The 12557-nt window shown below is 38.2% G+C and overlaps 1 protein-coding gene across 1 annotated transcript in view; it reads left to right on the forward strand.

Moving 5' to 3' along the window:
• Positions 1-1313: 1313 nt before the first annotated feature.
• Positions 1314-12557, forward strand: part of draxina (dorsal inhibitory axon guidance protein a) — a 48350-nt gene continuing 37106 nt past the window's right edge. The window contains exon 1 of the mRNA XM_022682350.2: positions 1314-1392. The gene's annotated coding sequence lies outside the window, so the exon portion shown is untranslated. The remainder of the gene's footprint in view (positions 1393-12557) is intronic.

The raw sequence follows: 12557 nt of genomic DNA on the forward strand, positions 1-12557 counted from the left end.
CGCCGCTGCAGTCTTTTTGCTCGGGAGCGCTGGAGTATGGGCGCGATCTGGCCGAGCGGCCCATGGCCGTGCATCAAGCTGTGCGTGAGAGCCACGGCGTGCCACTGGAGCCTGGGAACCGTGGGTGGTTCCATGACCGGCTGGCACCTGACCGGCACAGAGAAACTTTGGCGGTTACAACACCACCAGGAACTTGGGGTGGTGGTTTTCCGGGGGAAGCGCGGGGCAGAGCCGCTGCCCGCGTTCGGCGCGCTCCCCCGCACTTGAGGGACTTTGTGTTGGACTAAAAAAAAAAAATGTTATCGTTGTTGACTGCTGTGTTGTTGCTCATGTAGGTACATGTGTTTACCCTGTGTTTTGCCACCGAGACGGTTGGCTGTAAGGGGGGGGCTATGTAGCGAGCACAGGGGGTGGGTCTGTTATCCTGTGCGTGCTGCTGCTGTATGCCTGTGTGTGAGAGGATGTCAGGTGTGGGGCCTCCCTCTTAGGTGGGGTTATGCAGAGTGGGGGGCACCACTCTGAATCTACCATCCGGTAGATTCTTAGTCAGTTTAGTGACCTTAGGGCTGTTTTCACTGAATGTCTTGCCTTGGGTTTAACTCTCCTTGCTCTTGTAAGGGCAATAAGTGAGCGGTTCCCTGTTGAATAAAAGAGCTTTTGATCTACCTCGTCTCCCGAGTCAATGGCTTCCTCACGAACGCTACAATATATCTGATAATAACTAGCCAAAACCCAGGCAATCAGGTGCTTACAAGTCTTTTCTTTAGAAAAATTACAGATAAAGCCAGAGAGTGGTGAGTAGTACTGTTTCCTACACCTTTACAAGACTCTTGGAAACTGGAGAAAACTGGTACAGGAAGACGTCTGGCTGACCCACATGGAAACAGCTCCTTTAGCTCAGCTTAACATTGGACTAAGTCTCAGTTTCAGCAGTGAAGAGAAGAATTATAGGAATGGCAGGTACAGTGAAGTGAAGTGATAAAGTAATGAAGTTATTGCTAAGAGGCGAAATTTAAAAAGCAGCTTGTCTGAGTCATAGACAACTACAGTCTGAAAAGTCTGGTAATACAATATACAAGTTTTCTTCGAAGCTTTATTTGTTTATTTTTCTTTTTTCGTTTATTTTATTTCAGCATGTGTATTATATGTGTTTGGTTGCATGTTTAGCCCCCTGTCCTGCAGTAGATGCGATTTTTGTTGTTTAGTCTGACCCCAGCTTCAGTGGATGGCTCGCTTCAATTGAATGATTCAGTGCGAGTCGGCTCACTGAATCGAATCTCGGGCACGCGCTTGGGATGACGCCCGGCTGCCGGGCACGCGCGCGCGGAGCTGGTTGGGTTAGTTGAGCTGAGCATCTCTCTTAGACACACGGCCGCGGGTCCGCTGCGCACGGTAAGCGTCTCTCTCCGTCTCTCTACATCCTCAGTGTTTCTGTATATTCTTAGTGTTTACAGGCGCAGAAAGGCGCGCGCGTGTGTGAGAGAGGTTTAGAGGCTTGTCTGATGTTTTAGGACTGGAGAACTGCAGTAGTTTCAGGAGAGATTAATAACTTTTTCGCTTTTTCATGTTTATGGATGAAGGTTCGTTTATGCTTAACTGTGTTAAAGTTAATGGGCAGAACTTGCTGATTGTTTGCATGAGTTTTGTTTAGCTAAACTTTATTATTTAGCTTGCTGTGCAACAATGTAACCCTGATGGCAGAGAACATTGAATAAACGTTACTATTTTAGTTGCGTTGCATCTTTTAAGGTTAATGATTGAAAAAAAACAACCTTAAAATTCTAATTCTAACATTGATTCTGTGTCTATTTAAGTGTTTTGAATAGTGGTTTTCAATCTACACAATAATGATTTTGGGTGAACAGTGCACAGAGGTTCCCACAAATAATAATATTAGATAATATCAATAGTAATTATTTAAATGTCCATTTGTACCAACACAGTACATGCTATAAGAATCAAATACAAACAAGATGTACATATTTATTGTCAGTAAACTTTAAAACAAACCTTAGCACGTTTGCCTCCCAGCACTGGGGTCCTGGGTTCAAGTCCCTATCTGGATTGAGTTTCCTTGTTCTCCCAGTGTCTGCATGGGTTTCTTTCGGGTACTAAATTGCTCAGATACCCTAAAAAATCGCCCTGGTGTGTGATAAATGCCCATGTATGCCTACTCCTATGCCTACTTCAGGAGTATGTCAACTCCTCGGTGCCCGATGCAGTCCTCTGGGTGGATGGTTGTTTCTGGTTGAGAGTATGCTGTGCGCGATTGGCTGCTGCTTCTCACCGGTGTGTGTTGAGCGTGTGTGGAATGTAATTGTTAGTGTCCTTGAGTGGCAGAAAGTGTAATTGTAAGTAAGTAAGTACAAATATAACCACAACATAAAATCAGTGTTTACAAATTCTGAAGTTTGAGATCAAGGTTGTTTCAATGTATTTAAGCTTTGCTTAGAAAAGTGCTATATAAAATAAATGCTTATTTACTATCAATAGAAACATGAACGTTGATTCAACATTCTTTTGCTGTTTGGGAAACTAAGCAACTATAATGTCAGTAATGTGTGTTCACTATGCATAACATCACCAAAGCGCCATGTTTAAGGTATAGTTACAGTGAGCTGTGTAGTAGAAGTAGTGAAAATACTGAGAAAAATAGCGCCTCCATACAAGCTGAATGAAGATAACAGTCAATCTTCTTTGGATTCATTATCATCTATTAACAGCACTGATAAATACGCCCTGATTACAACAAGCTAAAGAGCTATTTCTGCCATATCCACTGAAGTACAGCAGAAAGTACTAGACTTCGTACAGTTTTAATAAGACCACATTAAGCCGTGCCTGTATGCTATCCTGGCTAATCCAAAACATTGCACTTGATGTAATGTAATGGTAGCATTAGCATTAGCTACTTAAGATGACGAAATATCAGACCATTGCACCATTTTAAGGGTAAGTGAATGAAAACAAGGTAAAATAAATTAAATGTAACTGCATGATACCTTCAACTTGATGATTATAAACACAAATAGAACCTCACCGTGACACCACTTGTCAACTTTTTTTATTATTATTTAATAATTTGTTTTTATAATTAATCTTTAAAAATATGACTTTCTTGTATTTAGCTAACCCTTACTATTATTGGTCTGTTATGTGTGAAAAACCCAAGCAAGCTTAATTTCTCCAGAGCATCTCAAGCTGCTTTACATACTCTCTCAATGTGCTGAGGCAAGCAAAATACTGTGTGTGTGTGTGTGAGTGCACCTGCCGTAGTGTCCCCATTTAAGCGCTTTGTTTAGGCGAGTCTCTTCAAGTAGGACATTAACTGTATCTAACCAGTGAAGATGAATGGCCCAGTTCCTCCCTCCCAAAGCACAGTAGTTAAACACAGCATAAGCTATAATTTCGGCTGAACTCTCATCCACCCCATGCAAATCACTTCTATTGTAAATATGCTCTTTCCATGCTTGACACATTTCCTATAAGACAGCATTTGTCCAAAAGTTTGTAAGCATTAGCTCATCCATTATTTCATTATGGCTGCGTTCCAGTTGTGCACTACACACTAATGCTAGATATAGGTATCAACTATATTGGAAGTTTAGTACACTCAATATTAATGTACTAAGAGGAAGTGATGAAGGATTTCTGTACCAGCTTATGGTATGGTGGTTTATTGGTTAGCATGTTCACCTCCCAGCGCTGGGGTCCTGGGTTCCCCATCTGGATGAAGTTTTCATGTTCGCCCTACATACTTTAAACTCAAAATTTTGTTAACTAGTATTAATAATTAGTTGGGACATGTCTTCTTAAATCAGTACCAGAAAAGGTGTATTTCTTGAGAGTAATGTGGAATGATTTCGTAGCTAAAATGGTAAAATGAGGGATGGAAAAAATCACATGAAGTACATGAAGTATGGTCTCTGATTGGTCACTATTTAGGGGGCTTCTCTGAGATATTATATCCAATATTTAAAAAAATATATATCTTCATATAGTTCTTAATTTTGGTCGATGCAGTATAATTTCTGATATCATTATCAGCAGTATAAAACCCACCACACACTGATAGAGCTGGATGATATGGTAAAAATGTTATATACACAGTATTTATCATATTTTGACATGCAGAAAAAAACGCATTAGCATTGGCAGATTCTGCTTTTCTGTTATTCAAATGCTCTTTCATGTACAGTACAGTAATTCTTATTTAGCTTTTGCTGCACACCATCCAGTTAAACATATTGTTTTTTCTTTCTGTGATGAAATATGGGACAAAATGGGACAATGTTCTTTAGGTACTGATATGATATTTTTTATTATATTTTTTATGTTATTCCTAATGCACTTATTGTCCAAACCATAGGATAATTTGGCAAAATATGATGAAATGTTGTTATTGTCCAGATCTAATATATATATTAGGCACTGATATTTGTGGGATTGTGAAGAGCTCCATTACTTCAGAGAACACAGTTTCACAACTTCACAATTGCACAAGGACATTATTTCTACTTATAGCTCACACTTGGCATCAGGAATTGTTATGTTAGTTTTTTTTTGCAAGGCTCATTCTGGGGGTCAGTGCTCATCTATGGAGACTGCAGAAGCTGTGTGTTCACGATTGAATGCCTTTAAAAGAAGCTGAACTCACTTATTACAATGTGTTAGTGCTCGTGTTAGTGTGTAAGTACTTATAGACGCATAGCATATATTTATTTTGCCAAAATCTCAGCTGGCACAAATGGTGGGGTTATGGTGGGGTTTCTGTGGCCCACTCATCCGCAGTGCCAATTCATGGCAGCGTCAGCTGGTGCCAGTGCTTCATGTGGGCACCCACACATGGAGCTTAGTCACAATCACAGATTGCCACTTCTCTAAGAGTGATGTCCATCTCAGCCATTATAGTGGGCAGTGCTTTGTCTACACACCTAGAAATAAAGGGTCTCAGCATTTGGATAATAATAATCTAGATTCAGACAAATTATTGTTTCGTGCAGAATTATGACAGTAAACAATACTGTTGGGATCGAAGTTGAGTTGCAGTATATTTCTGTAAAGTTTTTTTTGTTATAATGTAATAATAAACTAAAATGTAACGTAGGTCTGCACAATATAGAAAAAAAATATGGCACTTTTTTATTTTGATTTTTTTTTTCTGGAGATGCACCAGCATGGAAAATCTAGACCTACTACTAGGCCTTTCATTACATTTTTTTTTTTGCAAACAATATGTTTTCCCAGAAAGTATTGTGATAAACAATATAATTGGCACATTAATACCATTAATGCTACTTATATAATGATAGCACATGAAATTACACACTTTTAAAGACAATTCACTTTTTTTATTCTGGTTTGCACCTAATTTTGAACCAGAAATAGGTTCTGCATCCCAAAAAGTTCCTAGCTGGAACCAAAGCAGGTTATAGGTGAAACACCAGACAGATAGGGGTGACGCTTGCCGAATAAAAGGTAAAGACTGGTTTATTTACAGAGCCGTAAACAGGATAACACAACCAGATAACAGATTGAACAGAACTCACAGTATAAACAGAAGACGTAGTACAGGAAACAGTCCAAGAATCGAGGCCAGAGAGACAGTCCGATAATACAACAGATCCGATAAGGGCAAAGACAAAAGGCAAAATCCGTAATACAGGAAAAAGGGTCATAACAAAAGGGCAGTCAGAAAAGGGTTTGGAAAAACGCTAAGTACGCAACATGAGTCGGCAATACCTCGCAAGGAACCTATGCTAACAGAACCCTATATATACAAAACATAGAATTACTATGAACCGGAACAACTTAGAACACAGGTGAGTCTGAACGAGGGAGCGTGACGCGATTGGGTGAAGGTGAGCGGCTGACAGTGACGTCATCACCAGTGGGTTCATGGGAAATGGAGTTCGGGAGTGTGAAAGGAGAGACTGGAGACGTAACAATAGGAGGTTCTTCAGTGTGAACCCAGAGCTGTTGTGTGCAACTCCCGCTGTTGATGGTGTATTTTGTGATGTATCTTCAGTTTCCCTAAAACTAGTGAAAACGTGGGCTGGTTCAATTAAAATACCAAGCTTTTTATAAGCCTAAGTGGAACCATTTGCAGAACCAGAGTCCTTTTGGTCAAAGAGGGCTAGCAGTGTGTATGGAGTCACAGTTATTGAAGCATTAACAAACAAAATCGATGGTATTACAGTCATTAAAATGTCATTTATTGTATGATAAGTCAAAAAAAGTATATGCATATTTAAAACACAGTAAATTGAATTTCTCCATCTTTTTTGTTTCACATTTTTTTTAACTAACTGGTTCTAACATGGACTGGTCACAGCTTAGAACCCTCTTTGGTAAATGAACAGGTAAAATAAAACTAAATAGATAAAATTATGCTTAAGTCAATGGATTTTAAAGTAGAGTAGCCAGTGTTGGCCAATTGTAGAAGCACGATCAGTGTTGCTTGGTCCTTTTCTGGCATACAATAAATACTTCAGCAAGTATTGGTTTGAAGTATCTCTAGGCCAGATCTAGATATCAGCCCACTGCTGATGATCCTAAAATAAATGCAATTATCTGCCGATATCAATATAAGTTTTTGTAAAAAACATACACTCAATGACAAAAAATAATGCACTTCAGATTGCTGTTTAAGGCAAATAAGCAAATAAATACAGGTGTAGAAACTAGGTGTTTGCTTAGACACTAGGTCTTACCACTAAAGGGTGTAAAAAGGCCTTCGCATAGGCTACTTTTGGGTAGTGTACCTCCAGTTGAGAGAACGTGGACTGCTAGAGATTACATCAAGCATTCCTCATTTTTTTTAAACAGATTTCACCAGAAGTCAACAGCACAACATGTTGCGATATTAAAAATGCACACATTCAGTATTGGAATTGTTTGGGATTGGTGATATTCCATATATGATTTATGGTTTCTTGCTTATTTATTCCCCTTGCTGAAGCATTAATCTCAGAAGCAAAACTAACTAACAAACTTTCCTGAAGGTGGGACAAGGCATCGACAGCCCCAGATGAGAACCTCGGGACCCATCTCGTCTGTCTAACTAATAAGAGAGGCCAGAGAGCTTGGTGTTAATGGTGTTTCTAATTGTATCGCGTGTTGGCTGCTTTGTGCTGTATAAATTGGTGATCCCACCACTCTGTACCAATTAGCCCAAATGTGAACTTCTCTCATTTGGATTCGCAGCCAAGTGTTACAAGTCTGGACCCATTTAATGGTCACTGGTGTGTGGTGTTGTTACATGGCTTTCTGGTGTCTTAGTCTTTTCTTCATGTTGATTAGAGAAGCTTGTAGAAAAGTGTGTGAGTGTGAGGACCATGTATTTCCACTTAGCACTGCTCCTTTGTTTTGCGTTTTCAAGCCTAGGGGTAGGGTTGTCCCAATTCTTGATAGGATAAAGGGGTAGAATGATCAAATGGTAGGTCGATATAACGCAATACAACTCTGTACAATACTTCATGGCATCTGTATTACTGAAATGGATAAAATATTTCTAAATAAGCAAATACCAGAAATTATGGATTTAATGGTGTCAGTTTCACAGAATGACAACAAGTATTCTTTGCCACAAGCATAAAAAATCGCTAATACTATGTACTAGCTAACTAAATTTCCTGTTCCACCTTAAAAGGTACAGCTGCTGTATGATTTAGGGAAGAATGTGAAAATTCGAACAAGAAGATTTGAAGCTTTGTCTTCTAAACATGTCTGACTTGAGCCTCATTTAGCTGGAACACACTCTGTGCTGTTGTATTAGCTGTTAGCATGTTAGCTAACATAATCTAGCTAGTTAACTAAACTTTGCTCTCTTAGATTACATAAGTTTTTATCATGAGTACTTTGGTTAGTTAGTTAGAAACAGCTGTACTGAGCTGTCTGTTACTTTGTGTATCTGTACTAGAAGTTAGCGTAGCTTAGCAAGAACCAACACCACAGAATATAACCAAATTTTTGCTTTATGTCTGTCCAGTCGCTCTATCATTCTCCTATAAACGTTTAAAAGAGGAGATTTAGTCAGACAGACTTGAGTGTGTTCTGTGGTGAACTGAATGTTCGCGATGTCGCTAGCTGTGAAGTAAAGTCCTCTGATTAGCCGTGCTAAACATGTTTTATAACATATATAAAACTGATAGTTTAACATTTACTGTACGACTGAGTTAAATGTGTGTGCATTGTTCTCTTAGTCTGTAAACTAGCTGAACTTTTTCACCACTGTTGAATGTTTTGACACAGTATGAAAAAAGTGGATAACCTTAGCATTAGTGAGAAATAAGCTTGTGCCTGACTGTCCTCTCCAGAATGATGAAAACATGAGTGTATAGATTTTGTATGGACATTTGGCTGCTTCCCGTTCAGTTATTAATTTATGTATTTGCTTGCTTGTATCAGTTCTGATAAGACGATAATGTGATGTGAAATACAGCAAAGCGGGTAAAAGATGACCTGATTTCCAGAAGACATAAAGTTAAAGATGACATTTTTGTTAAATATTTTAAACAAGATTACTATTTTATTTCCGTCTTATACAGTTTCAAAATAACTAAAAAGCCAGAAGCAAGCTAACCTTTTTGTCTTGAATGCACTGCTTTCCTGAGGTCTTTCCTCAGATTTTCAGTGATGTTGAGGTCAGGGGAAGTTGAGGGCCATAGCAGAACCTTCTGATGGATATTGTAAAGTTATTCATTGTGGATTGTGAGGTGTGTTAAGGGTAATTTATCCTGCGGTAGAATCTCTTTTCAGCTTGTGACTTTTTTGCAGACAGCATTAATATGCAGTTTTGCTGATCGGATCATGATTGGATTTCCTCTGTTTTTTCCTGATTGTATTCATCAGACAAGCAGAAATATGCCTGCTGAAGAATAGGTCTTATTTGCATACATATTTGCCCACAGATGTTGCTGCCGGGCCTATAGATCCTGCACACTTGTAGATTGCTGAAGCTAGCATCAGTTGGCAATAAATCTAGTGACTAGGCAGGTAAAGAAATGGTTTCGGTCTAACTGAGATATCTTGGGAAACCCTTGCTTTGTGTGGGTGATAGGGCTGCAATGATTTGTCGACATAATCAACAATGTGTCAATGTGTTGTTAATGTGTGATGGACTGCAGCTGTAGTCAATGTAAATCAGCTCATCATACATTTAAAATTTGGTTTGAATTCCTGTATTTTTTTATATTGCAATATATATTGCAAAATAAGTAAATATTGCAATGCAATTTTTTCCGACATTGTACAGCCCTAGCCCTGGTTCTTGTTTACAGCATTACTGCAAACAAAGCCAATGGTAACTGGTTGGCAACCACCCTGCTACTCTCAGTTCAGTGATGCTCCCCCTTTTAAAGTCAGTGAACTGGGCAAATATTTTGGAGTGTGTTGTGGAGGCATGTATAGCAGTCCATGATCTCTCACCAGGAGGTATACTACCCAAAAGTAGTGTGAATACTTGGCAGCAATCATTGGGCTGATGCCTAGGTTTTGCCATTATTTAAACTGTTACCTTCGACACTGCTACACTGGCCGCTCTAATTTTAAATCTATTGATTTAAGCAAGTTTTTTTATATATTTGTTTCAATAGATCTATATTTTTAAACTTTTTAGTAATAAAACGTCTATGTAAGGACCAGTTAACTAATAAATTTAAAACCAAAAAAATGAAATCTCAGGAAAAACCTTTCATTTTACTGTTTTCATACAGTTATTTGGAAGCTTAAATATGTTTCTAAAGTTATACCAGGGTGTGTTGTCTTCCTGTATGTTACATTAGCAGTCAAAAGTTTAGACACACTTTCAATTCAGAAGCACATCTTGGTATTTTTCAGTCAGCTTTATGAGGTAGATTCAACTGGGATGCCTTTAGTTAACAGCTGTGCTGAACTTATCGAGAGTTAATTACTTGAACTTAATGTGTTTGAGAGCATCAGTTGTAAAGTTGTGAAGAGGTAGAGTTGGTATTCAGAATAGCTCTAGTTAAGTAATGTTCTAATACATATTATGGCTAGAACTGCTCACTAGAACTACTCAACTAAGTAAGAAAAATATTTATAGAAAGTGGTCAGTCAATTTAGAAAAATTTCAATAACTTTAAAAGTGTCCTCAAGTGCAGTCCTAAAGACCATCAAAAATGTTATGATAAAACTGGCTCTCATCAGGACCACCCCAGAAAAAGAACCGCAAGTTAACAGCATTCTAGTAGGAGCCAGCTAAATGCTTCACATAGTATTTTGGTTTGTTTTTTTTGTGTCAATTTTGAGTTACTTCATGACTCTTTAAGTGTTCCATAATATTCTGGCTGATGTCAGTATTAATTTACAATGTAGAAAAAAATGTACTGAGGTGTGTCCAAACTTGTGACTGGTACTGTGTACATGTGTAGTATTGAATATTGGCTTCGGCTTAGAAATTCCCATGTGTGAGTTCTTACAAAAATGTATTGCATTTTCAGTGTTATATATTGCGCAGCCCATATTGTTGACTAATCAACAAAGCTAAGACTACATACACGTGTGTGTGTGTGTGTGTGTGTGTGTGTGTTCCCCTGCTGTATGAAGCCCACTCACTCCTGGTGCTCTACATCAGATGATGGATAGGGGGCCAGCACCTCTGCTGTGATACACTGAGGTTTGATTGCACTTCACAGCTGTTGTACCTGCAGCACTTACCCTGCCTTTCTTTTAGTCACTTTTTTTTCCTCTGTCTTTCTTCTCTGTTCTTCTCCCCCTCTTGTTCTAAGCAGATGGGCTCTCCTTATGGCAATTTTGACACCTAAGCTGTTCCATTGGGCTTTGAGTCTCAAACACGTTCAAAGCTGCCAAAAGTTGCAGTGAGGGGTGTGAAATCCCTGATATTGTTTGAGAAGAGATGGCAGATGAGTTTCTTGAGGACGTGTTTACTCGCTTCTTGTGGTGTTTGCCTTAGTTAATCTAAGAGTGCTCGGAATCTGATTTATTTAATTCATGAAAATGTTAAACACCCATTTAGTGTTCTCATAGAATATATTTAAATGAGAATGGAATGGAGCTGTGTTGCTTTGGGAATAGTTGGGGATAGTGGAATTGGATAAATGTTCAAAATATAACTCCTAGGAAAAGCTTGGCATACCCCCGCTCCCACCCTTACCCATTTTTCTGAAAGCCATAATGACTATAATGTTATATTAAATTTGTTAATGTTGAAACATTTGCATATATACCAATTGAAAAAGAATGCATATGATTTCAATGTAAATATATTAGATAGATAGATAGAAAGATAGATAGATAGATAGATAGATAGATAGATAGATAGATAGATAGATAGATAGATAGACAGACAGACAGACAGACAGACAGACAGACAGACAGATAGATAGATAGATACTTTATTGATCCCTGAGGGGAAATTCTAGAAGAAGCTTAATTGATCGTTTGTCTGGAGTTCTCTTGAGTCTCTGCACGGATCATCTTCATATTAGACTACATACGTAACATATGTAATCATACCAGCACAATGGGTGTAATGTGGACACCTCCTTCAAACAGGTATGTTTTTGCAATATTAAAAATAAATCTGAATTAAACTGAATTGTTTCTGAAAGAATAATTTTCAAATTGATTTAGACTGAATCGTTGTGAGGTCAGAGACTTGCACTCATTATTAACGCCACATGATCACTGTCAAAACATCTTTTCTTGGCCGTTCTTTGTCAGTATTTGCTTTGACATGCTTGAGCAGTATATTTTGTCTTGCCTAACTCCATCTTCGACATTTTGTTAGTCCTTTGTAAGCCATGCCTTTGTGGTGGTCTTGCTGTATTTGTCACGCTTGTCTCCTTAGTGGAGCTGATCGGCTGGTGTGAAATTGGCCCTCTGCCAAACAAGCTGCCTCTTCATCTCGCCCAGCGCACCTCAATCTACCCTCAATCGATAGGTGTGGGTGGAGTGATGTTCTTGATCCTGATTGCTGAGCTTGAGAATATTTATATCAGTTGTTTTCTGTCACCGGTAATTTTAATCTATAGCCTAATAAAATACACATAAAACTGACTGTAGCAAATAAACAGGACATACAATGGAGTTCAGAATAAGAACATATATAAATTCAAAAGTGTACACTCTGGTTCAAGTACAAGGTAAAACCCCTCAGTTTCTGAATGAGTTTCTTTGATTTTGCTATTTATAGGTTTATGCTTCAGTTAAATTAATATTGTTGTTTTATTCTATAAACTACGGACAACATTTTTCCCAAATTCCAAATTAAAATATTGTCATTTAGAGCATTTATTTGCAGAAAATGAGAAATGGCTGAAATAACAAAAATGACGCAGAGCTTTCAGACCTCAAATAATGCAAAGAAAACACGTTTATGTTCATAAATGTTTCAAGAGTTTATAAATGAATATTTGGTGAAATAACCCTGTTTATATTACAGTTTTCGTGCATATATATACAAGAATGGCTCCTATTTAGTTGTATCAGTCATGATTACTAACAGGTCTTTGGTAATTGATTGGCAAAGAAAAGACATTTTTAACTGAATTAATAATCTAAGTGGGTGTACA

Source organism: Astyanax mexicanus, chromosome 24, assembly GCF_023375975.1.
Source record: "Astyanax mexicanus isolate ESR-SI-001 chromosome 24, AstMex3_surface, whole genome shotgun sequence".
NCBI lineage: Eukaryota > Metazoa > Chordata > Actinopteri > Characiformes > Acestrorhamphidae > Astyanax > Astyanax mexicanus.